The sequence below is a fragment of the Microtus pennsylvanicus genome, chromosome 6 (assembly GCF_037038515.1).
Source record: "Microtus pennsylvanicus isolate mMicPen1 chromosome 6, mMicPen1.hap1, whole genome shotgun sequence".
NCBI classification, from domain to species: Eukaryota; Metazoa; Chordata; class Mammalia; order Rodentia; family Cricetidae; genus Microtus; species Microtus pennsylvanicus.
The window spans coordinates 118093498-118121105 of record NC_134584.1 but is presented as its reverse complement, the minus strand read 5'-3'; the positions used below and the strand labels follow the sequence as shown (position 1 = coordinate 118121105).

The following is a 27608-nucleotide window of genomic DNA, read 5'->3' as shown; positions in this document are numbered from 1 at the left end:
GTGCTAATCAAATGCCCAGGCAGCGTTTCCAGGGCCAGTCTCCCCCACCACACCAGCAGGTGCTGAGAGCTGGCCTTTGTTTAATGACAGAAGACAGGTTTCTCAGCCCCCAGGGACCACATTTTCCTCCACCTCCCCTGCTGCAACACAACCAAAGTGGAGATCGGGGGCCCTAAGATGACAAGGGAACACAGATGTTGGAGTTATGTACATGGTGGTGGCTTAACCAGAGCTTCCAACTTTGTCAGGTGTTAACTCCGGGGTCATAGAATCTCCCTGGGGCTGATAGAGTTCCTCGTTTGATAATAAAAGCTGACCAAAGGTAATGAACACTCATGAACTAGGTAGCACTATGAAGCTGGAATTCCCACACGCTCTCCTCCACACTTCCTCTAAAGCTTCTCCAGGCTGGAGTGACCCACCATACTGCTGGGCCAGGGATCCATCCTCTTTGGATACCACATTTCTTATTCTAATTACTGTTAAGAGTCTCATTCTTGCTGGTGGTGCACGCCATTAATCCTAGCACTCAGGAGGCAGAGGCAGGAGGATCTCTGTGAGTTCGAGACCAGCCTGGTCTACAAGAGCTAGTGCCAGGACAGGCTCCAAAGCTACAGAGAAACCCTGTCTCAAAAAACCAAAAAAAAAAAAAAGTCTCATTCTCCCACAGAACTTCATGCCCACATTTTCAAGTCCAAATGAATGGCCTGACAGTATTATTTAGGTAATCAATATTCGAGACATGAAAGACAGCACATCTACTTATTTGGTAATGGACATATACAAATCCATAATAATAAAAGATGGGAGATTCGCCAGCAGCAGAGGAGAGAAGCAAACATTACTTGGGATACAGGAAACAGAAGAACCAGGGGTAACCCACTTAGCAGAACAAAATCCTTCAAGCTGAGATTCCAAAGGAGGAGATTCTAATAACAGAGAAGCGGATTTACCCAGAAGCCTCTGGGAAGGCTGGAGAGTGAGAAGGGATAAAGGTGGGGGCTTATCGGGTAGGTACATGTGGCCGGCAGACTCTAGTGTCCTTGCCTCCTACCCAGGTATCAACATGACTGTCCCTTTCCCACCAAATCAGACAAGAGGGTCCTTTTCCAAAAGGGGTAGACCAAAGGGGCTCCGCCATATTGGTGAAATAGGAATTGCCCTGTTCTAAGTTACTCCGTGTTGTATAAAATGGCTGTTTAAGCTGTGTGCTGCCCTAGAAGACTCCACTTTACAAGCATCCTTTGACTCCAATATGCAAAAGAAAGAAGACTGCGGCCCCAGGTGGACTCAAAGACTGCTCTATTTGCCGGATATCCCTGATCAAGCATAAGATTCACCCTATAAGTTTATTGGGGAGAAATGAAAATGTAGGGATACATAGACATAAAAAAGTCATTATAGAAGAAACCAGGCCCAGGAACATACCAGACATAACAGATCAAGAAAAGGGTATAACCCGATCACCTGGTCCCCAGAAGGGGAAGGGCACCTAATCTGGTGATAGCATGCCCCACACCAATCAATCATTTGATATTTACTGTGGTGTCAATGGCTCAGGATACCGTGAACTGGATTCATGGTTTCAATGTTTGTGCTCCCTTCCCATTCACCTCTCTGATTTTCTGGGCATGGACCTGACCCACTGTTTCCTGCTCCTGAATCATTTCTTGCTACATACACTGCTTGGTCTTTTTACCTTGAATTCTACAGCTATGCTCTCAAACCTGACATCAGCAGCTTCCCGCTGGCACTGGTTCGGTTCGTTATCTTAGCTATATAGACTCTTTCTCAGCACCCTTTTGTAAACTCTTGAGCTCTGCTGCAGCCTCCTTAACTTGTATTCACTCTACAACACACACACACACACACACACACACACACACACACACTCGTACAGAGAGGAAAGAGAGGGAGGGGGAGGGAGAGAGATTTACTGTGTGCTATGTGGTATGTGATACTAGAGTTAATATTGGTAATTAAGACTGGAATAAAAAAAAACCCGCTTCATCTCAGCTAAGCTACCAAGGTAGGCCGATTTTATGACAAATTGGTATCATTAAACCTGCTAAGCCTCGCGAACTTAGTGCTACTCCATCCTGACATTGTGGAAAGACATAAGCCTTTCTGTGTTTTGGCAACGTGTGTTCATGGCATGTGTGTATACTGGGAAAGAGGGGCTGGACAGGAGGGGGTAAAGTCTACAGACTGATTGGCCAGACACATGCCCTCGGGGTGACAGGCGTGATTTCTCCAGACAGGACTGTCCAGATTTCTTCTCTAGAGAAGCTGACTCTTCCAAGAGAGAATTATTACAAGCCCCGACAGCAGCAGCATTTGCACTGAGGCATGCCACTGACACCCTGTCTGCACCAACCTCCTAATGAGTCTGCTCATGCTTTAAAGATAACAGGCGGCCAAGAATTAGTAACAGGTGATCAGAGTTTCTCACATGGCAGAGACAAAAGCAAAAGGAAGATAGAACTAGAAGCCACAGAGAACAGAAGAACACTTCAAAGAAAACAACAACAAAAAAATCCCCTATAAACAAAGACTTTGAAGAGAGAACTTATTGCACCTGACATAACAAGCGGGATTCTTAAAAAGAACACCCGAAGGTGGCAGAAAGAACAAACAGTCATTAAAATTATGGTGGCGGAGAGCAAGCAATAATACTTGAATAGAATAGCCAGGAGATGAAATCTATTAAGCATAAATTATATTTAAAAGACAAGTGTGTAAAGGGACATGAAGGGTAAGAAAACTGGATAAAGCCACCAGGAAGCCCAATATTGATTTAAAAATGTGTTCGGCCTAGAATTCTATACCCAGCCCAACTGGCAAGGCTTATCGTCTGGTATGCAAACTATGCATGCAATTTAGAGGTTAACTAGGAACGAAAACAGCACAGTCTGTGCAGAAGAGGAGACTGGATGCAGGAGAGGCAAGCATTCCAAATGTGACGACCAAGTCAGACAAGGTTTTAGAAGAGCCAAGCAGGCATGGGGGACAAGGACTCCACGAAGAGTGTTAACAAAAGCAAAGTAAGAAATGCATCACATGATATGTTTTAAGTTATCGAGGGGTGCTTTATAGTTATGTTGGAGAGCTTGGCATAAGATTCAATGACAAGTGTTTATTTTTCCCTTTCCTGTGCTTGCATTGTCCCTAAGTTCATGTGTAGTGAGCACATATGTGTGTGTGTGTGTGCACGTGTGTGCCTGAGGTTGAGGTCATGAATCTTCCTCTTCCTTCTTTTGCCTTATTTGGTAAGGCAGGGTTTCTCTCTCAACCCCAGGCTCACCAATCAGGCTGGTTCCACTAGCCAGCGGCCTGAGGGGTTCCTCTGTGTCCACCCTGCATTAGAAGCACCACCATTTTTTGTATGAGTTTGGGGGTTCTGAATTCCAGTTCTCTTGTTTGCATAGCTAGAGCTGTGGAGCCATCCCCCCAGGCCCCTAATAACAAATATTTAGAACAGTGAATAAAACTGGGACAATTATAAACTCCAGGAAAACAGAAAAAAACATGTATCAATACATGAAATTCCATCAGGGCAGTCAAGATAAATGTGTTTTAAAGTAGATTCTTATTATTGCACAGACTATAGCTGGAAGGGACAATAAACTATGTGTGCCATTTAAAAGCGAAATCTTCACTTTCAGTAGGAAAAAGTAAATGTCTTAATCAAAGTTAGGGGATAATGGCATAGTGACAGCATACTTATGGATTGAGAAATATATAGATAAATAGCAGAAAGATGAATGCGCTGGAAGGGCCTTAGGTGCTTCCTTTGGCAAATACAAATTACAGGTAGGCACACACACGCTAAAAGCCGTGGTACTTATATATATTAGTTGAATATATATTTGTTCATCTAAAGCCAACCATCATTAGTCAGGGAAAATTCGAATCCTGTGTCTGGAGCGAACCCCATGCCTTCCAGTTGCTCTCAGTATAGGACTTCGGGCAGAAGGCAATAGCTGCACGTTGAGAGAATTACATATAATAAAGAATTACGTGTAATAAAAGAATGTCACGACAGTGAGTCCCATCTTGGAAGTTCGAAAAGAAGTGCTTAGAGTCTTGATAATAGAAAATAAAATTCTTGAAGAGTTCAACTGGGCACATGCATGGGAGACTTTCTGATGTGTTTGGACACTATCTGATCAATTCACTTAGTTGGTGATTGGTGAGATGTCATCAGGCCCAATGACTCCAGCCTTAGCTAGGAGTGGACCTGGACAGAGAAGGGGTAGGGCTGACTCATAGGGGCCTATCAGGGTATATTCCTGCCACCGTTCCAACCCATGCTATTAACCATGCGATGGAGAACCCTGGAGAGCAGAATGGGGGAGCTGTGCACAGGTCTTGAAGCAGAAGTGGCAGGGGGCTGCCCCACCATATCCCAGTGCTGGCCACCCACATCCCATTGCTGACCATCCGCATCTCATTGCTGACCATCCACATCCCAGTACCAACCATCCGCATCTCATTGCTGACCACCCACATCCCATTGCTGACCATCCACATCCCAGTACTGACCATCCACATCCCAGTGCTCTAAGTCGAGGCTCTTTTCCCATAGGAACCACATAGCAGTGGGGGGTCATGAAGGAGCCAAGACCCTTCAAATAAATGGCCAACGAACACGTCCCCAGTTAGCTGAGATCTGCCAAGTCTCTGTGTCTCAAGAGAAAGAAATGAGAGGAAAGGACTATTTTCTAAAAGGCAGGTCTGCGTTCCGAACAACACTCCTGGCCTGATCCCCTGACAGTGAAAGGTCACTGTTACATATTCATTGACCCTGGAACTGTGGGAAACGTTAGGGGAGAAACTGGACAACAATCTCTAGCTAGAGAGTGTTCTGCATACAAATCTGAAATCGTTACTTTCTGTAATTATTCCTCACCCAGGAGGCTATGAAAATGCCTGTATCAGAGGTCAGCGAACCAATCTGGAAGTCTTCTGACAACAGCCCACCCACTCCTGGCCCCAGGTACCGTCATCCTCAGCCTATTCCTCTTCAGTCCTTCGCTATTCGGATCTGTGTCTTACGTTGTGTTCACTTGTTTATCAAGTGTTATTGAATACCAGCTTCTGTGCCAAATCTGAAGAATATCACATTGCAGAGGATATATTTCTAGCTCATTTGGGTCGTATGGCATGCAGCCCTTCTAAAGATGAACAATGTCCTATCAATTTAGGTGGTGGATTTGAAATACAACCATATTAAAACCTAATGAATTTAGATTAATAAAAATTTCCCACAATCGGTGACCCAGACAACGTAAAACCATGGGAGAGAGCTTTTAAAACCATTAAAACCGCTCCAAGCTAGTCTAGAAGCATCCATAGAAGACAAGCAGTTGATGGCTGTGCTGCCATCACTCCGCTGAGCTTAGGAAATGCCCAACTCATGAATTTTTAAAGAAATTCTTTTACTTTGAAAGTTATAAAAATTATTTTCCCGATTTCTTCCTGTTTTTCCCCCCTGGTTCAGATTTCTTTGTTTACTTCAGAGAGGGCTGCCCCAGGTGAGGCTGGGGGACACCTGTGTGAGTACTCTCCAGGGTCTCTAAGAAGACCCCGGCCCTTTTCAAAGACAACGCTCATTCCTCTTTCCCAGAGGCTCCCTCCTAATTAGGAGGACCCCAGGCTCTTTACCGAGACTGCACAATATTTGAAAAGATGCACAGGCTTCTCTTCTCAAACAAAATGCCTCCCCGAGTCTGATTTTATTGACATGCATTGCGGGAAAGACAGCTCAGGTGTTTCTTCCATTGTGGCTCAGAGGCCTCCTATACATTCGATCACAGCACAGTCACCGGGTGTACAGGGTTTCCTGTCATCTTCCCCAGGGGGCGTTATGGAGATGGAGGCCATTACCCACCATGCTGTCTGGAGAATGAAATACAGAGCAGGTGACGTGAAGCTAAACCCCATGGCCATGCCTCCAGGGGTGCCTGCTGTGACCTCTTAAATCCAATATATGTGAATGTTTTCACAGGGGATGAGCCAGCTGTGTCTTCCACTTGGATATTTCTAGAAACTCCTAGGCTACACATCACTTGATAATGTCTTCTGTGCCATTTTCGTGCACCATGCCACCATTACGTGAAGGCCTGGGTGGTTACCAACCTCTCCCAAGGGAACTAAACAAACCCAATTAGCAAACGGGATACACATTTGTTAGAGGTTTTAAGATTCCTGAATTGGGGTGTCTCCTCCTTGGAAGGCACAAAAACATGTCCAGACACTGCCAGTTGTCATGTGGAGAGAAAGACTGGTCCAGGGGAAGAGCCTGGGGCTTACAGAGAGGCTGAAGAACGGGACCATGGTTGTCTCAGTCAGCACTAAGCTGAGGACGCTCTTCCCTCTCACTGCCACTGGGCTTATATACTATGTTATGACGATTTGACACTTCTTTAGGGGAAGTATCTATTAAGCAAGACAAGACATAAAAAGGCTTATCCACCAGCCATCTGATCAAAAAGTGGGTGGAGCCGAGCGGTGCTTGTGCATGCCTTTAATCCCAGCACTCGGGAGGAGGCAGAGGCAGAGATAGGCAGATCTCTGTGAGTTTGAGGCCAACCTGGTCTACAAGAGCTAGTTCCAGGACAGGTTCGAAAGCACAGAGAATCCCTGTCTCGAAAAAAAAAATGAATGGAGTCACGCCCAGGGGCTTACTTATCCATCAGTGCTGAAGATGCACTATCCAGCCTGCATCAGGACCACTCCGACTCCTCCTCTGTCCAGTGCTTGAAGAAGCTTTTCTTCTGGTGCTAAGAACGCCGGAAACTTTTGCAAACTCCTTTTGGCAGTAGAGAAGCCAGGCCTGGTGACTATCACAGCTCTTAGATTTGCACCAACCTAACGTACACCTTTCTCTTAACCACTGTCTCCCCTTCCTCCATCTCATCCAAACACTGCAGAAGCAGCAGGGGCAGTGGCAGCGGCGGCGGTGGCGGCGGTGGCGGCGGTGGCGGCAGCAGCACACTGTCCATCTTCCCGTTTTTCCACAGCTATAACTATGGAGGCTCACGTCCCTCTCCCATCAAGACACTTAAGGGCACGGCTAGCAGTGACAGGTAGTATTTAGGACACAGAGTAGAACCTTCTGCTATCTTTCCAGCTCCCTTTGTTTATATATCAAACAGGACGCTGAACTTGCCCTCCCTTAAAGGGAGGCGAGGTAGTGATGCAGAATGGATCTTCAGGAGGCGGCACTTGACCGGGAGTGAAAGATTTATGCAGACAAGAAAGTATGAGAACAGGTCACGTGCCCGCCGTTTATAGCATCGGGATGTGCTCTATGCCATTAACTTTTAATTAACTCAATTAGGGCTCAGAATGTCTGACACCATGATGAGCACATACAAACACTCCTGTTGGTGCCATGCTAAATTAACGTCTTGGAATGGCAAGATCTCTTCTGGCGTTAATGGCTTCTCTGCCATAGAGCTGTTAATTGTCCTTGGCACCTATGGGCTGGTCGCATCAGAGATGTGCCCATAATCTCCAGAGTGCACACTCCAGAAATCCACACCAGACAGAACAAGGTGTGTTTATCTTTCAGAGCGTGGCCTCTGTTCCAGCATGATGGCTCCTCCTCTGGTATGCTTTTCCTAGCTCCATCCTTACTTTGTTGAGCATCTGTAGATAGCCTGGAGTCTACCTTCTATTGTCTACGTTAAGCAGACTCACCCGTGGCCATCCACTGCCTCTCAAACTGGTGTTTTTTGGACACAACAGTGCAGTTGCACACATGAGCTCACAGCATTTAGGGCAAGGTGCTAACACCTGAATAAGTACCTAGACAACAGCCCAGCATGGAGGAGGAAGATGGGCATCCGCCCCTCGCTGATGAAGCCCCACCCCTAGCTGATGAACCACTGGTGGTTGATAGCTGCCCAGAAAGGAACAGTCAGCTTTGTCTTTGTCTTTTTAAAGGGTGACTTCTGGCAAGCACAACATGCTCCAGAGAATGGGCAGCGGTAATTACACTTGACGGGTTAAAAAAAAAAAGAAGAATAAAGACTCAAGGTGAGTGTGAAATGGGAGGAAGACCTGGGAAGATGTGGGGAGGGATATAAATACGGTCAAAACACAACCTGAAAGACGCTCAGAGAGTGAATAGTATATATAAAGAAGGTTCTTTAAAATCAGAACCACAGCTGTTGTTGGGGGCCATTTTCAATACGGCATTGTAGTTTTAACTAGGGGAGCCCTTTCTTTCTCCCCCTTCTGAAAGGGTTAGCAGTAGAAATGTGTTTTCATACTCAGGCATTGGCTCCGCCTCTCGAGAGCTGAGCTTTCCAGCGAAATCAATGTCCTCACTCATCTTAATTAACACTATTTGTATTAGTCATTGTCTTTAAAAAAAAAAAGCTCCAAACAACCACCAATTTGTGTTCAGTTATAAAGGCCCTGTTTAATTTATCACCACACACATTTAATCAAGAGAATTTGAGAATAAATCTTTAAAATGATCAGACTGGCTGGTGTGTAGTCCTTTCCCATGGAGTGTTTCCTCTGCCAATCTTTCAAACTTTACACTGTGGTTCTGATGTCAGAGTACCGGGACCCTTGCTGACCGAGAGCATAGGGTCAGAGCTGAAGAGGAGGGGGCAGGAGAGCAATTTCTTTGAACCTGGAACTTCAGGACCTCCCTGGATGTTCCTTATAAGAAACACTGTTCCTATAAACAAAGCCCTAACCAAGAAGGCTGAAGCTCACTGGGGTCTTGACTCTAGGGAGGCTTCTTGGAATTTGCCAAGCTAAACAAGGCTTCCCCCTTCTGTTGGCCTTTGCCATTCTGTCCCTGTGCTCATGAAACCTCACTTTCTTTTCCTGTTCATCTTGAATAGGGAGGATCAACCACACTTCTTCCAGGAGTCTTCCTGTGGCCTGGGGAAATGGTCTGGTCAGTTAAGCACTCATGTCGAAACTGTGTGGACCTAAGCTCTGCTCCTCAGGGCCTATGTAAAAAGCCAGACACGACAGCAGACATTTGCGGTGCCAATGAGGGTGACATGGGAGGTGCAGACAAGAGGGTCCCTGGAGCTCTCTGGACAGCTGATTTAGCAGTGTTGTGAGGCCAAAGGGAGACTGTTGCAAACAAAAGAAGTAAGAAGCCTGAGGACCAACATCTAAAGTTGTCCTCTGACCTTCACAGGCACACTTATACACACGTGTACACACACACACACACACACACACACACACACACACACACACACACACCGATATCACATCCTGCATTCCTGCAGGGTCTTCTCCTTTTCCTTCAGTATTATCATTTATGCACCGTTTGGCTCCTGACCAGCTAGGAAGGCCCCAGACTCAGCTCCCAGAGTTCAGGAAGGGTTGGGAATTTCTAGAGGTTAGGAACCAACTTCCCTTCTTGGCAGACAACTTGCCACCTCCTCTGCCCCTTTACTATTTTTAAACACTCTTCCAGGCGCCTTTGTCCCTGTGAGAACTCTGAGCATCAATTCCTCATAAATACTTAACAATTTTATTTTAAAACCCCTCATGCCGAGTTCACGCACACATGGACTGCAGTCCACATCTGCACTGAGAGGTCAGGTCTGCATCACATACCTCTGGGTGTGGCTTAAGGGAACTGCGGGCTTCACCTGGAATAAGGTGGGAGGCTTGTCCCTGACATTGTGTCATGTGATCTTTAGATCAGTCTCAGGGATTGAGACTCTCTCTGGGGGAGGAGACAGAAAAGCTCCATGGCTGGTTCAGTCCAGGAAAGACAGAGCTGGAACTTGAGCTTGGCTCTGCCCCCATCTCTGTGCCATGGCACTATAGCTGTTGCAAAATAGCACACAGAAGTCCCCTGGACTATATTCTATGTACTCAGCATCCATTCTGTGGTTGAAACAGCAACGCAATGGCTCTAGAAGCCTAGCAGGGACGATGCAATGTTAGCAGTGGCCTTTACTTTCGAGCCAGGACAGGCCTTATAAAAGGAGCCAGGCTGGAGTAGGAGGCATTTCGTTGGCAGGATGAATGAGCCATTCTTTTGGGGCATCGTGACAGGACCTTTCTCGCGTGGAGAAAGAGCCAAATCATTGAATACACTCACAGAGACATTCTCCAGCTCTTAAGGGGCTTACTAGCTTTTCATCTGCAGGAAAGCCCTTCTGTACGTGTGCTCTGAATTTTACAAAACAGATACATGTAAATACCCTACCACTGGTCCTGGTTCAAAGCCAGGGAAGGGTCAGGGAGCCTGGCAGCATAGGGGCATCTTTCCACCTCTCTTAATTGCAAAACCCTCTGTGATGGCCATACAGTCTTGCTGAGAAGGCTGTGACATGCCCGGACTTGGTACAATTAGCTTGGAGGGATGAATCCTCCATCTTTCTCATTGTCAATTTCCTTTACAGACAGGGATTTTTTTTTATTATTGAAACAAAAGGAGAGGCTGTGTGCATCTTCCTGCCTGCATGAGCCATCTGTCACAGACACCTTGGGCAGTGCAGCTACGAGCAGCGTGAGGAATACTTTGATCAACTGCAGCCCACAAAAAAAGAGCCTGCCTCTTGTTTTCGTTCAGATGAAGCTGAGCATCTTGCCTGACATTTCCCCTATGAGGGACATTTTTACAAGGAATTTAATTGAGCCTCTTAGACTTGGTGGAGGAATCAGTTACTATCATTGTTACCATCAGCCAAAAGGAGTTGGATGAAGCTCAAATTGAGGAAACACCATATAAGCAAAAATCTGGGAGAATTATTGAGCAGACTGAAGGTTCGCGGTTTTTAAAGGTTTATTTATACCTACATCAACCCACACCGGATTCAAGGTGGCTTGCACAGCTAAGCACGGTGATGTATAATGCTGGGGAGATGAAAAGAAGGATCAAAGGAAAGAGAAAGCAGGAGAAGATGAGAGAAGTAGCCTGCCACAAAGATGTGGAGAACTATGAGCTTGACCTTGCTTGTCTTGTTAGCCAGAGCGAAGAGAACATGGTCAGAAACTCAGACCGCTCCTGGTGGTGGGAATGAGGGAAAATCTCTGCTACCTCAAAGAGGTTCCCAGCTCCGAGGTCCAAAAGCATCTGTGCGTTATCTTCCAGGAGACTTGGCACTGTGCACCTTCCAGCCCACTGCAAGGAGCTGCTGATGACTGGGGGCCAGACAGTGAGCTGTGTACGTGCTCAGGCATTGCAGAGCATGGTGGCTTAGTCCTTGGGTTAGGAGGCTGAGATCCAAAGGAGCAGTGGCATCCTGACAGTCACATGCCTCCTAATAAACAGCAGGGGGCTGCAGGTAAGCCTCTAGTCTTATCAGGGGTCACCGCATTCCCACATGCCTGAATTTTCCCTCTTCTGCCTTAACTTTGGGTTAAGTGAACTGAGGACCTGTCCCCTGTCACTCAGAAATGTAATCAGATCCCTGGGGCACTTATATGGCCTCAGGGCACAGCCTCTCCATTCAACATTGACCCAGGGTAGGATGTTACGATTACCCAGGTTTGCCACAGCAGCTCCCCCAGCTCATCCTGGCTGCATATTCTCAGATGGCTTCCGGCAGAGCACACCCGCGCCCAAAGCATGGCCACTGCTTCTCCCAGTGGAAGTGGTTTGATCAAGATGACAATTGGGAAGGAACTCAGGCAGACAAGGCCGCCTTCTAAATCCCGCCCAAATGTTCTCTAAGCTCTCATGTGCCAGACCCACAGAATGCATAATCCCTGGGTATCTGGCACCTTATCCCAGAAGAAGCAGATAGCACGGCCTTGCTCTCCGAGTAGTCCCAAATCATACAAGGCCATGATAGAGAGAACACCTACAATGCAAGAGATTTTGACATCCAAGAGGACAATTTTGTGCTCGCTTCGGCAGCACATATACTAAAATTGGAACGATACAGAGAAGATTAGCATGGCCCCTGCGCAAGGATGACATGCAAATTCGTGAGGCGTTCCAAGAGGACAATTTTTCAAACTTATCGTAAGCTTGATTTGAAGGTTTTGCTAGTTGTTTTGCTGGAGGACTGCGAACAAGCCTTAGTGAGAGACACTTTCCACCTCTGACTGAGTACTCTCTCTGCACAAGGTGCTGTGCTGAGTACTCCCTGAAATGTATTACTTCAGCACCTGGGATCACGTGGGTGTTACTTTATGGGACCCACTTTAGAATACAGACAAGGGAGTTTAGAAAGCTACTGTCTACTACAAAAGGACAGAGATGGGGTTTCAAATTGGATGTATGGATTTTAGGTCCCACTGCCTTATATCCTGACCTTTGACAGCATTGGCATCTGCCTAGGTAATTCTTTACTGCGTGGGGGTGAAGGGTTCTGATGGCTCTCGCTGCCTGAGCAGACTTCTGGCATATCAGAAGTAACTCGCCTTCCTAGCAATGATAATCCATATGTCTTCAGACACTGTTAGGTGTCTCCGAATGGACCAATCACATCCACTCCAGGTTGGAAGGCCTCACAATCCCTGCTCAGCCATGCAGGACTTGGCTCAGCCTGTGTCCCCACTGTCCTCGGCACCAGAGAAGATGACAGGACTCACTTTAGAAACAGGTGTATTCCCAAAGTGTTTCTGTAAGCACAAGGCTATAACGGTTTTAAGATGATCGTCCTTGCTTAATAAAATCTTATTCCTCCCATTTGCATTCATTAGGGAGTTACGGCTATGATTATATTAACCGTAATATCCTAATAAATTCTTGCCTAAAGATGCACCAAACACATCAGGATAAATTAGAACTTTCTCTTCAAATTTTAAAAATGCCACTCAAACCCTGAGATAAATGTATGGGGGATGGGGAGGCTCCTTAGAGTGATTGGTGCCGTAGCTTAAAGATGTCAAAGCTGGGATAATGATGGAGCTTAAAACTTCAGGGCTCCCGAGGGATTGGAGGACAGGGGATATTTCTGTCATTTGTTGGGATTAGAAAATGCCCCCAACACCTACCCTGGGAACTACAAAGTAAAAAATCTTAAAATTTAGCTTGGAAAAGTGGAGAATGTTCTTTGTCTCTCTGTGGACTTGATCTCGCTGTCCTCACTGGGTGACTTTGGGAGTAGCTTGGTTCTGCCAGAACAAACACAGCTTGCATGGAAGACACATGGTCCTTGACAGCCACCATTAGGCTATGGTTCTTGAGGCAGAAGGCAAGGTCTAGCATTATGGTTTGAATGTGAATTGTCTCCACAGGCTCACATGTGAGCACTTGGTTCCCAGCTAGCAGTGTTACTTGGAGAGGGTGTGTGGAACCTTTATAGGGCGTGTGGAACCTCTCTAGTCGAGGAAGGAAGTTTAGTGGGGGGTGCGCCATTCATAGCTTCCCATCCAAGTTTATATTTTCTTTCCTTTCATTGACACCCCCCCCCATTTCTTCATCTGGCCCAAAGAGATGTGACTAGTTTTGCCACCTGTGTTGGAGCTCAGCTCTGGGCGTCATGCCTTCTCTGTCGTGAAGACTGTAGCACTTCAAACTGTGAGCCAGAACAAACTTTCTCTTCCCTAAGTTATTGGTGTCTGTTTCAGGTGTCTCGGTTGTAGCAACAAAATCTAAGCTGTCTCACAGTCTCTAGACCAGTCTGTATGTCCTGGAGGTCTGTCCAATCCACTAGATCCTAGACCATCATAGACAGCTGCCCCAGAAGAGGCAGGGAACTTATCTCTTCCCAATTTATCTCTCCTCCTTGAGATCAGGATTCAGATATCCTCTGGCTAGATCAAGCCTGGTAAGGACAACAGAGACCAAGCCCCACAGAATGTGGTGGAGAACATTAACTTTGGAGATGGATCTTCTAGAACCAACTCAGGTGCCATCACTTGCCAGCTGGGTGGCTAGGCAAATAGTCAACCTCTAAGCCCCAGTTTCCTCCTCTTTAAAATGGGGGTGATACTAGACTCTTGAGTTCCTTGTGAGAATTCAAGGAGGTAACTCATAAGGAATACTCAACATGGTGCCTGGTGCCTAATAAAACACTCAAATGAATAGCACTATTATTTTTTCATTAAGCTTTCTATTTTGAGATAATTGTAGAGTCACGTGCAATTTTAAAAAAAAAAAGTCACAGAGAGATCTTATACACTCTTAATGCAGTTGTCCCCAGTGGCAATATCCTGCCCAACCATAACACAGTACTACAACTGGGATTTAATCAAAGCTGAACAGTTCTGCCACCCCAGCACCTCTGTGATGCAGTTATCCTTATCCTTTCAAAAATCAGGAGAGGCTGGCTGAATATCTAGAGGGTGATTGGCTTCGGGAGCGAGGGGTAGAAAAGCACACATACAATAGCATACAGAGGGGAACCCACACTTTAGACAACTCTCCTTCCATGCTCTAGAGATCATGAGTGTGTCCATGTACTCCGATGCACCAGCTGTAGGGACTCCCTTTGGGATCCTGATTATCACACACTGCATAACAATGCTGCTGGTTTCTCCACAAAAACCTTAAGTCAGCTACATGTCACTCAAAGACAGAGCACAGCTCAGACTGCGATTCTATAAATAGATCTGTGAGTGCAGAGAGAAGTAGAGGCCACCTCTCCTGCTTGGGGTGCCTCAGTGGCTGCTTTGTGTACTTAGAATGAGACCCAATGCAGAACCTCACGACTCACCTCATCAGGGTCTGACCTTCCTCTTGAATCCCATCTGAACATACTCCTCTGCAGCCAGCTTTCCATCTACTTTTGTAAAATAGTGCTTTAATTTTCACTTATGTGTGCCTGTGTGAGTTTACATGTACCATATGTGTGCAGGTCCCCACGGAGGGCAGAAGAAGGCATGGGATTCGTTGATGCTACAGTTACGGTGTAAGCTACTCAGTGTGGGTACAGAAAGTGCTCTTAACCATTTGGCCATCCCCCCAGCCCCCAGTTTTCCAATTGTTCATGACCCTGAGGTTGCTGGGGTCTCAAGACCTTCCTCCATTGGTCATGACTCCCCAAAGATCACAGTACCACTGGTTCCTGATGGATACTGGGATTTCCCATGTGCCTCCAGGCAGCTCTGTTGAAGCCGAATATCTGCCTTCTGGTTTCTCATAGAGTTGCCTTTGGCTTTCTTCCTGGTACCAATCCCCCAGCCACACAATTCTGGTTTTCTTTAACGCCATCTTTATCCTGTATCTTCTCCAAATAAAATACAACCAGAGAAGGGAGACCTCACCTAGCTTCCTCCCTTCTTCCTTCTCACTCAGAGCAGTACCTGGTATGCGTCAGATGGTGTCAGAATGTTGAGAAAGCTCAGTGGAAGAAAAGGAACAAAGGCGGCGAAGTGACTTTTTGAACACTTATTGAGTGAAACACAAAATTTAGGTGGTGATGCAGCAGTCAACATTTCTTTAGCTTTGTGAGAAGTAAAACCTAGATCAAAATTATTTCATCTAAAACATGTGAGAATTGACGGTTCCTATCGCTGTAATGTCTGTGGTCATGTGACAAGAAGGTTGGCTTCTGATAGCCTTTGGGAACTTGAGTTAGTTTGGGATCTAATGTCTCTTATCTCCTCACTCTTGCAAAGAAACAACAAAGCAACAATGACTGATCACTAGTAGGGCAGTGGTCAACCAGATGACCATAGAAGGAAGGTGGATCTCAGCTGGTATGCAGTCAGTAGTATGCATTTGATACTGGGAAGGTGTTGTTCAAATAGGAACGTGGACCTGTCTCACCAAGTCTTTCTTGGAATGGTCTTTGATACTTTCCCAAGGATTCCAATCCCATCTGCCTAAAGAAGGAGAACTGGGTAGAGTCAAACCCATCACAGTGTCCTCTAGTACTGTCTTAGGAGGGATGGGCATCAGTTAGGGACAGAGAGATTCCTGCCTAGGAAAAGTATCTCATCACAGATCTAACTGAGATGCGTGGTATAGAGTCTCTGCTTTGCCTTGGGCTGGTGTGATGGACCCCGGAGACTCCGCATGCTTCACCTGACAACCAGATACAGTGGTGGTGCCCCTATCATAAGGATGTCCTCAAGCAGATCATGGTGTGGTTTCAAAGAGAAATGTCCCCCACAGACTTGTGTATTTGAACACTTGGTTCCCAGATGACAGCACTGTAAGGGGAATAACAGAACCTTTAGGAGGTGGACCCCAGCTGGAGGAAGTGTATCACTGGGGGTGGTCTTTGAGGGCTTATAGCTTTAGTTTCTTTCCTAGTCTGTTTCTCTGCTTCTCAAACATAAATAATGTGACCAGTTAGGCTTTCTGGTCCTGCTGCCATGTCTTCTCCACCATGATGGATGCTATCCCTCTGGGACTGTGAGCCCAAATAAACCCCATCCACCTCTAAGCTGCTTCTCACAGAAAAGGAAGTGACATCAATACTAACCATCCTGTGTATAGGGTATACAGGTTCAGAGGCCCTGGTGTGCTGTGAAATGCTTAGCTACTGGCTCTGAATTGTAAAACAGCCTCAGTTCACAGTGTTTTCCCAGTCCAGCGGTGTCAGGCATACTGGGGAAGTTACAAAAGTTACAAAGATGAACCCAGATGTGAAAGGAGATGGCAGCAGCATCTCCAGAGTGCTGGCATGATTTGCCTCTAACACACAGCCTCGGGTACCCTGCTCCCTTCGAATCTGGTCCATGAATACAAGAGGCAGAATGATGGTGGGTGAGGTAAGGACACGGGAGGTCTGGAAGGACTGGAGCAGACAGGGAAGAATTGAAACGGGAAGCAGAGGGGAGGTTCCATTTGGACTGACATCAACAGGGAGGTGCTGGTGCCAGCAAAGATTAAGTATTAGCTCCTCTGGCAGCAACACAGGGGCAGAGAGGATGAAGCAGAGGACAGCGTCCCCTGCTCAGGACAAGCAGAGCGAGAGCATTCAGAAAGCAGTGCCGCTGATGGACACAAAGAAGGACTGTCTCAGAGCTCAGATGGGTGGGAACAGGCGATGGCTTCTAAAAGCTAACGTGAGGTACTCAGGGAATGGCTAAGTTGCTACAGTGATTGCTGCACAAGCCTGAGGCTGTGTCTGGACCCTCAGTACCCACATGAAAGCTGATTATAGTGGTATGTGTGTATAATGCCAGTGCTGGGGAGGTGGAGGCATATTTATTCTAGGAACTCTGTCCAGCTAGCCTTAGCTGAGTTGATGAGCTTCAGGTTCAGTGAGAGACCCTGTCTCAAAACATGAGGTGGAGAGAGGTCGAAGAAGTCACTGATATTGATGTGTAGTCTGCACACCTGTGCACATAACCACATGAACATGTACATGTAACACATCGTGTGTGTGTGTGTGTGTGTGTGTGTGTGTGTGTGGCGTGCGCATGAACTGCAGAAGAAAATGCTGGAGCTGTAGGAGCCTCAGAGAAGTGCAGAGGTGAAGGATGGATCCCCAGCCAAGGCAGGATTAAGGGGCTGAAGTCCCAGGCAGTCCAGAAGTCAGCAAGGCAGAAAACCAGGAGAGGGCTGCTGCTGGGGATAAGATTCAGGGCCCGGTGTTTGCAAATGCAGATGGAGATAGAGCCAAAGAAGAAAACACAAGATACCTTCCCTCCTCTAAGGTGGGGGAAGATGATAATGATCCAGGAATAAAAATGATCACAATTTTTACGGTTTTTCACTCAAGAGTTCGCCACGGGTGAATTTTTAAAGCCCCACCTCTGGAACCATGGATACTGGCTTCCAGTTTTAGGAGTGATTTCAAAACCAGGGCATCCAGGGAAAGAGGAGTTGCTGGTCCCTCGGCATCATTAAAAGGCAGCCTGCTGTACAATCTTGACTATAGCGATAAGTGACAACTAATTGTGGTGGGAACAAAGAACTTCCTGGCGACACAAGAAATGAGAATCAGATTTGGTTATTAATATGCTGAATACGTATTATGCACATGCCTAGACTTCATTTCGGAGCTGGGGGCGTTTAGCCCCAGTTAGTGCCCCCCTGTGCGGGAAAACAATTCAAATTTACATTTCAAATGAAAAATCTAATTATTTAGTTAGCAGATGACCTCATGATTACAGATCTGCAAAGTCCACATCTAATGACTGTACGATTAAATGGATATCATGGGTCTGTAAGACTAAATGGATACCATGGGTTTTATATTACAGAGACCTGCTCACACACCGCTTAGGTTTTCTTAGTGCGCCTGGGTAAAGTCTGGGGTAGTACTTAAAATGTGTGGCTTCCTTAGTGTCCAAGTAGGGGGCACGGAAGAGAATTCAGGAGTCTGGTGTAGTGGTTCTCACCCTGCGATCCCTTTGGGGTTGTATACCAGGTATCTATCTTGCAGATCAGATATTTACATTAAGATTCATTACAGTAGCAAAATCACAGTTATGAAGTAGCAATGAGATAACTGTATGGCTGGGGCGTCAATGCAATGAGAGGAACGGTACTAAAGGGTTCCGGCATCAGGAAGGTTGAGAACCACTAACTTAGTGGGTAAGGGCACTTATTGTGCAAACTTGAGGGGATTGAGTTTGAATCCCCAATTCTCACATAAACCAGCCAACAGACAGAAAAACCTGGGCTTGTCTGGGTATACCTGTAGCCCTAGCTCTGGAAAGCAAAGACAGACAGGTCACAGGGCTTCCCTGGGTAGCCAACCTAGCTCCCACAGCAAGCTTCAGGTTCAGGAAGAGACCCTGTCTCCCAAAACAGTGAAGACTGATAAAGGAGAGCATCTCATATCTCCCTCCGGCCTTTGTTTGCATGCACACAAGCACAAACAAATGCATGTATGCATCAGCGCGCGCGCGCACACACACACACACACACACACACACACACACACACACACCCCAAAAGGTAATTCATAAAATTTAGATGATTTCCTCCTGCTAGAATTCCTCTGGTATCTGACCTTAAACTGAACTGCATTGACGCCATCTTATATGAACAAATGACCTCCAGGTTATTCCCTAGACAGTGAAGATGTAAGATGGTCGGTGGGGCAGAGATAAGGGCCGGACACCTTATCAGGTTCAAAGTAAAGCCATCAACTTCACTTTCATAATCCAAGCTTTCCCAAACACTCTTTTTTTCCCTTGGTTTTTTTTTTCTTCAAGAGATAGCTGTGCAGCTTTGAAGCCTGTCCTGGATTTGCTGTGTAGACCAGGCTGGACTTGAACTCACAGAGATCCACCTGCCTCTGCCTCCCGAGTGCCGGGATTAAAGGCGTGTGCCACCACCTCCCAGCATCCCAAACTCTCTTGATCACAGACCATCTGCTGTTATTTTTTCAGTGATGCACAATAAAACAATATTTTGCTTGCTTGAGGCTGTGGTCCGTAGACAGGGCTGCTCGCCAGGCTGGCCTGACTAGCTCATGTGAGGTTGGGCTATGGGTGGGCCCCTTCCCATCTGATCAGAATGACTCATTCTGTCTGAACTGGGTAAACAAATACAGCCTATTCTTTCCTCCCAGGAGGGGGGATTTTGGGAGTGCATCAGGGTACCCTTGGGTCCAGTCCCCAGCGAGACCCTAGTGACCTTTCCTAGAGGACACTTTCCATACATTGCTGCACTTGCTGCTTGGGGCAATCAGTGTGACCTGTGTGACTGTGTGGGTAGGAAGGGAGCTTGGGAAGCTCTCTGTGGTTCCCCAAGACAATGCTGTGTACCTTCTTCTGTGCTAACTCGTCCACTGTAATAAATCACGGACACTGTTGACATGACGCTGGGGAGCGAAGCCCTCGTTCGTTGACATACCCCCAAGTGCTTGCCAGGGGCTGTGTACAGTGCTGCACCCCACGCTAACCACTCTTTAGGTGTTTGTTGGATGAATTATAGGTCCTTTATTTATGAAGTCCTCTGCTAACACAGTAAAGCCCTCCTAACGCGTGCAGCCTCGGCGTGCGTGGAGTTCACAAATCTAAAATAAACATGATCAGTCAAGGCAAAGCCAAGACAAGATGCAGACAGAAAGCAGGGCAACCACAAACAAACGAACGTGGAGAAAAGTCACTGACACATCCTCGCCGAGCAGGAAGCACGGTACATGCATATGTTTCTAATTTGAGAGGCAGAGTGTGGACAGACTCTAGAATGTTCTATTTCTAGAGGCCACAATTGCATAATCCCAGGAAAGCCTTTCCTGCAAAGCCGATGGACCCATGTGGGAGAAGCCGTCATAGCCCATGTAGGAGAATTTATTGGCAATGGGGATATTGCTCAGAAAGACTAAGCCCTCAGAATGCGCCCATTAGATGTGCAGCTTGTGGGGCAGGTTGCTCACTCCAGTCCTTAGACCTTCACACACACATAGACTCCATCACTAATGGGTCATAATTTTAATTCAACAATGCCGTATTGCCCTGCCTTGAGTCCCAGTCTAACTATCAACTTCTAACACCCCTCATCCCATTTCTGCTTTGCTTTCCACAGCCAAACTCTGCCTGGAAGAGTTATGTGGAAATTCTAGAAATAAACAGGACGTTTTAAGTTGCCCATGCTATCCAGCTCTTTCTCTTAGGATGTGGACTGTGCCTCTATTCAGTGCTTTCCACACTGTATATGTCTCCTACCAGTCACTCAGATAACTCAGTTATCTGATCTACTATAGCCCACTGCCAAGTTTGGGCTTCAAATAACCCTTATTTTACTTACTAATAGCCCTGGAGTACAAAAGCGGTAAATATGGGGTCTGAAGAGGCGGCTAGAGTGTGGTGGGATAATGGGAAAGAGAAGAGATGGCTCACACGAGCTATCGTAGCCTGCAGTATAACTGTTCTATTATATCATCAGTTATTGTAGTTAATTGCTATTGCAGCTAATTATCAAGTAAAACCTACCATGGATATGCACGCACAGGAAGGCAGTATAGCGTTTCTAGGGCTGGGCACTGTCTGGGGCGTCTGGAATCACTGTGGGGTCTGAAATGCAAACTCTGTGGGTGCACGGGGAAGAGGTTGCTGCAACAACAAGGTAGGGGTTTTGCAGCAACACTACTTTGTCACTCTGAAGCACAGTGGAACCCAGATGGCTGACTGAACCCCCAGTCCTGGGCACAGGTAGAGTCTTAGCTGTGGGCAGGGACAGTTCAGGAAGTACCAAGCCTTGCACAACTGGTACGAGGCACCCTTTGCAGACATGATGCTCGGCAGCCAGCACTGAGGATGAAATATCAGGGTTCAAGTCTCAGACTCTATTAGTTACTTTCTATCTAGTGTGGTGCAAGCTAGCTCACCCCCAGATGCCACAGTATCCACAATCGTCAACTGGAGGCAACAGTAGCATCCACCTCATTGAGTTCTGTCAAGAAGGAGAACAGCAGTCTTGGTAGCTCTTAGCTCATAATGTTTGTTTGCGATCATCAACAGCATTACAGGGTGCCTCTCTTTGAGGCAGAAGAGAGGAGGAACATATAGGGAAAGGAGGGTGGGTAAAATGAGAAGGGCTTAGCCTTTAGAGGCAGACACCAGCAAGGCTAGGCTTCTCTTTCCTGCTAGGTCTAGAAGCATCCTCATCCTCAGACTCCTTCAGCTGCAGTTTGCAGGAAGACACATCTCTAAAGCGACAACTTTCTGGAGTTGCTTGCACCATTGTACCCCAGACATAAGTGATGCCTGTTTGTGGGGTCCTTTCCTGTCCACTGATCTAACTCCCCAAGGTGGCCACGAACTTCACAACTGATCTGAGTTAGTTTGCCCTGGCCAAGCAGCCGTTGAACTAGCCAGTGTGTGGATAAATGGGTGGGGAGAGGCAGAAAACAGACTTGCCCTTTGTGAATAAACACGTTCCATCAGAGGCAGCAGACCCGTTGCCACGTCAGTCTGTCTTCTTGGCTGGAAATGCAAGCACCACCAAGAAAGCCTCCCTGTTATGCAGCTAGACAGCATAAGCCAGCATGGGGTCTCAGCCTGGTGGGTGGGAAGCAAGGCCCGAGACAAGTGGCTCTTCCGGGGGACTGAATTATTAGTGTCTTTGGGTGTCTAATCTCTGTTTCGAAGGGGCTTTCTCCTTTCCCCTCACACAGCCATGACAAAGTACCCAGACGGTGGCTCACTAACTTCATCTCCTCTTCTCATTCATCTTTTTTATTTCTAACTTGAGTTACTAAGTCCCCGCTCCCCCATCCCCCTGCAGTGATAACTTACACCCGAGTGGCGCAGGTCTCCAGTTACTGAAGCCTTCCTTTATTTCTCTTAAGAACGTGGGCAGGGCTGTTTCACAGTGAGATGACAAGGGGGCGGTGTGGAGGGTGGGAGGTGATGCATGGGGCCCACCCCATCACTGGGTCGTGGCTTGGATGGCTTTTCTGGAGCATGTCACTGGGTTGCTAATGAGGGCACTTGGCAGTGACTGGCCATCTCTCAAGTTAAAATCCACGATTCACTCTAAACCCAAACTCCGCTGTCAGCTCAGGTCAGAATAGGATGCCCGTGTCAGTCAAAACTACAACAGAGCAGAAAAGGACCTCCCATCTGTAGCACACCAGAACCAGCTCTCCGTGACCAAGCTGTGGCTGTGCTGGCTTCCTGTCCACAGTGGCATATAATCAGAGCCTTTTCTGTGCGGTGCTAGAGTTCCCAGCCAAGGTAGTCAGGTGCGGTAGTGATCAATATCCTCTAGCTAAGCTTGTTTCCTCTGGAGGCAAACACATGCTGCTCAGCTGAACATGGAATGAGGAGACCAGTACTGTTGAAAGGATGCTTAAGGCTTTCACACACATATACGCACACAAACATACACACACAAACATACATGCCTACACCATTGTGCACACACATACACACACAAACATACATGCACACACACAAACATACACACAAACATACATACACACACAAACATACATGCCTACACCATTGCGCATACATATGCATAACCCATGTGTGTACGCATGCATGCACACATATGTATGTACACATATACATACAAGCACATGCACACAGAGACTATTTGAATAAACTGCTGTCCAAAAGACCAGAGCCTTCAAAAGTGAGAGATAACAAACACAGAGGGCCTCTCAGCCAGTCTAACTTGGATCTGACCTAGAATCAACTGAGGATGAAGAAAAAACCCCAACACACGATCATGGGTGTTTTCTAGGTCTCACGTCAAGAAGAATCATCTTTGTGAAGAGGTGCATAGCCCAAACTTCGACAAGCAAAGGCTGGGGCATTCTTCTGCTTACATCCTTCTGTCACACATGTAAGGTAGACATGGTCTTGGTAACTGGGACCCAAGGGGAGGAAGCCCAGCCTTAGTGAGCAATGGGTAGTGGCACAGGAGCCCCTGGGACTGTGTCGCACTCCTCTCCCCTCTTGTGAGGCTGAGCATCTCTCCATCTGCCTGAGCTCTTTGCAAAGTGTCAGTGGATAACAGTTAATTTGCTAGTAACAAAAGGTCATAAAACGTTTACGTTGGCTGAGCTCCTTGGCCAGTACTATGCATGCACCATGCAACATATCTCCCCAGTCCCAGCCATGGGTTACTTTTCTCTTTCTTTTTTCTTTCCTTTGAGACAAAGTCTCTCTCCATAGCCCTGGAAGTCCTGAAACTCACCATGTAGACCAGGCTGTCCTGAAACTCACCATGTAGACCAGGCTGTCCTGAAACTCACCATGTAGACCAGGCTGTCCTGAAACTCACTATGTAGACCAGACTCTCCTGAAACTCACTATGTAGACCAGGCTGTCCTGAAACTCACTATGCAGACCAGGCTGTCCTGAAACTCACACAGATCCACTTGTGTCTCTCTCTTTGAGTGCTGGGATTCAGGTGTGTGCCACCACGGCCAGCTACTATTTTTTTTTCTATTTCAAGGCGTGAAATATTTTTACTTAAACAAGGCTCTCAGCTACAGCTGAGATAGCTCTGAACTATCTTTTGTGGTTTATTTGTTCTTTTCATGTGAATTCATGGGTACTACATGGATGCAGAAGCCAGAAAGAGGGTCAGATCCCTCGGACTGGAGGTAGAGGTGGTCGTGAGCTGCCATGCGTATACTGAGGAGTAAACCGGGTCCTCTAGAGGAACATTAAGTACTCACAACCACTGCGATCCTTACTGTTAGTTTGCATTGTGAGTTCTAAAGAAACTATTGGAGTTTTAAACGAATCCTGAATATTTCAAAACCATCTGGGAATTCTCATGTGTACATAGGTGTGTATATATGAGCATGTGTGAGTGTGTTCTCGTGTGTGTATGCTAGGGACTGCTCTCAGCATCGCTCAGCTCTCTGGTTTAGACAAACGGCTTGGCAAAGCTGTTCTATATTAACACTCGAGTCCTTCATGTAATCAGGGAAGTGAGTGTCCATCCACTTCAGAGACTGGCGCGCACGTCTACGAAGCTCAAAATAAGCACGTCTGAAATCACACGTTAAATATCTGAAATGCATTTAAATGCAAATTATTTCTGAACTTATCACAAAAGCTATCTAAAGTATCAGGAGATTGAGCTGCAGTTGAATGGTAACAACTCATGACTCATCAGACAATATCCATTTGGAGATAGCTTCCTCTTTGCATTTCACAGTGAGCCAGGTTGAAGATCTCAAAGGCAGCAAGCTATTAAAAAGTAAAAAGTATCTCTGAGCAAGGCACATTCAAACATATATCCTCAGTATGTGTATTAACACTTAAAATATAATCTGCGTAAGTGTGCCATATAGCTGCAAATTGTGTTTCTGAATAATATCTACATAATTTTCAATAAACTAATAGTAAATTTTCTAGGTCCTAGGTACCAAAGACAAATGGCCTTTGCTAGAATTAGTTTTCCCTCAGGAGTGAGGAAACAGAATCTATCTTCTGTAATAGGGAAAATTTTAAAAAAAAATCACCTTACAGAACAGAAAATGGGCATTGGCAAACGCTGCTTGGGCCATACTACAATGGGCTCATCTCTGAATGTAGGGGAGCCTGGGATTAGAGTAACGGTCAGTCAGGGGAAACATGACGTGGTTAGATGGCGTGCATATACGGTGTGCACATACGGCGTGCACATACAAGACGACTTTGAGAATTCACTGGTGGCTTTCGTTCCTGTTTACACCGAGATCATAAGTACTATAGCTTCCTAAGGCTCAAACCTTCCTTATCGCGAGGGCTATCCTGTGTATTGTAGGATGTTTAGAAACATCTCAGACATTTTATCCACTGAACATCAAAAACATCTGTGATTCCTCCACACTGGCCAGTAGATTTCCAGAGATCACCAGTGGAGAATACAAGTCTACAGAGAACAGCCCACCTTTCAGTGCCGAGTGACAGATGGAGTATGTGGCGAGTAGCCTCTGTTTGGACAGAGTGGGTTTGTCCTTTGGGTCTTCCCCTGCTTGCTTCATAACCACCTTCATGACAGACAGATCCTGCAACCTCAGCTTCTCCACATGAAAAGCAGACAAAAATGAGCTCTCCTTTCAGGCTCTAAGGTTAGGGAAGGGGCAACGCTAACATCCTGTTCACCCTCAGATTCTCCCATCTAGGAGCGCTTAGCACTGAAGCTCCGGTTGGGGGTACACTGAGCATACCTGAGCACTCAAAGTGCCTCAGGCTCTGTGTTGCTGTTTGCTCTTTGTATCATTTTCCTTTATAATCTTCTTCTACATTTTATTCATTTCTTTGAGAATGTCATGTAAATTATTTTGGTCACATTCACCCCAATCTCTCCCTTAACCCCTCCCAACTTCACTAGAGCAGGAGCTCAGCCTCCTAGGCACCTGCATCTGATGTCCTGTGCCCTCCTTGCTGGGTAAGCGGTAGCTTAGGGTCAGTGTTGGGTGGAACACTAGTTGCTGATAGCCCTGAGTGGCCACATTCCACATAGCTATCCTTGGATCTCTGGTGATCAGATGCCCCTGGGAGGTTTCTATCTGAGGCTCACCTTGTGCTCAGGTGACTGCTTTAGGACGGCTCTAAGTAGATGTGGCTTTAGACCTAAATGGCATAGATGTTAGTGTATGCCCAGCCCCCAGCAGAGCCACACACTAGGACAATGCCCTTTATATTGAGAAAACATTTGAGAGACTCCATGGTTTGGGGAGAGCCTGGGTGTTCCCACACTGGCAGGACAGTGTCAGAGAACCTGATTTAGCCATCACTACCCCTGGTCCTCAGAAGGAAGAACCACAGGATGGTCCTTATTTGTTCCCCCAGTTCTTCTCGCCCTCCATCTCCCCAAGAGGCCTACAGGAACATCTTCCCTTCTGTTTCAGTCCATTGAACTGAAAGAGGAAAATCAGGGATGGAACCCAACACAGAGAAAAGGTCTACGGGGTGATGAAATGGTGTGTGCAGATTCTAGAAGGTCTGTGCTCTCAAAGATACCGTCTCTATGCATCCTCCCCACCCAGCTCACCTCTAATGAGGAAGATGAAGGTCAGAGCCAGGGAGGTGAAGGTGTGCAGGAAGAGCCCAGCAACTGGTCAGGGTGGATGATGGTCACAGGGGTCATCTCTGCACAGACTCAGTCCATGTTCAGAACAGGACAATGGTCCTCTCCCCCCCTCTTTGACTTCCCCAGAACCTAGTCTGCCCCAGTTTACTCCCAAATGATGCCATCCACACTGCCTGTTGCTTCCAACTTGCTACCCACTGGGTTAGCTTCCTAGAGACAAGAGCTTACCTGGAAACAGGAAGCTGAGTAGGATCTGGGTCAGGGAGGAAACTGCTAACTGATGTGATACTTTTTCTGGCCTGACTCGTGGGTTCAACAAACACGGGAAAGACATCTTCCCAAACCTACTTCCTTGCACAAACGTTCATTCGGACAATACAGTTCCTTTAATCTGGGACCCCAAACAGCCTGACCAACAGCCCCAGCCTCAGGTGATACGGAAGACAGCACTGAACAGGAGTGACCGAGACCTCAGTGGAGGTCACGGTTAGGCTCTGCACTAACAGGAGAGAGAGAAGGAGGGCATGGGCACTGCAGTGTGGAACGCTCATCGCCTCACAGACAGCCTCTTCAGCCTGCCACGTGGTGTTCTGTCTCAGGTGCACCCCTTACTGGTCTCCTCCATGGCATCCTGTAGTCAGCCTGGCCAGCATCGTCAGACAAGTCTCACCCAGTCCAGTTTGCTTTTGCCTGATTCCAGCTTCCAAATACCAGGTCTTCACCTCTGAATGAGGCTCTACCTGGCTCCATTTGCAAGAGCAGAAACGTGTGTACCCCTGAGACACCCACTCCGGTTTCTAAGTCTTTTCTGGAGTCGTTCTAACATGCTGAGAGAGGCGCACTTGGCAGAAAGGAGCTGGTTACAGCAGACATCTGCATCTTCAGAAGAAACCAAAAGAATATGGAAATGGCCTTTTGGTGCCTCCCACCTCACTGGGAGGAACGATAAGCCTTCTCTATCTCAAGATCTTCAAAGGCATTGCAATCAAAGGAATCAACAGCGAACAGCTCTGCCCAACCCTGCACACCAAAGTGAAACTCTGGAGTTCTAAAAGAATTTTTTTTTCTCTTTTTTTTTTGGCCTGGAGATCCAGCCAAGCTAGCTGCAGAGGACCAGGCAACACATAAAACACTCCCTGGCCCTCCCCCGCGGGGCTAGCAATAAAAGACAGCCTTCTGGGCTGAGCTCTGGGGAGGCAAAGATGTTTCTCTACTCTCGCAGGCAGCGGGTTTTCAATAAATGAATGCGTTTTTGAATTAATTTCTATTTCATAGCAATTTGAACGCTATTGTTGACTTGCTCAAATAAATT

The 27608-nt window shown here is 46.8% G+C and overlaps 1 protein-coding gene and 1 pseudogene across 1 annotated transcript in view; one reads left to right on the top strand and one right to left on the bottom strand.

The window, feature by feature from the left end:
* The window catches only part of Cdh13 (cadherin 13), a 959427-nt gene that overhangs the window by 381244 nt on the left and 550575 nt on the right, over positions 1 to 27608 (bottom strand). The gene's annotated exons all lie outside the window — the stretch shown is intronic.
* On the top strand, positions 11848 to 11961 carry LOC142853179 (U6 spliceosomal RNA; annotated as a pseudogene).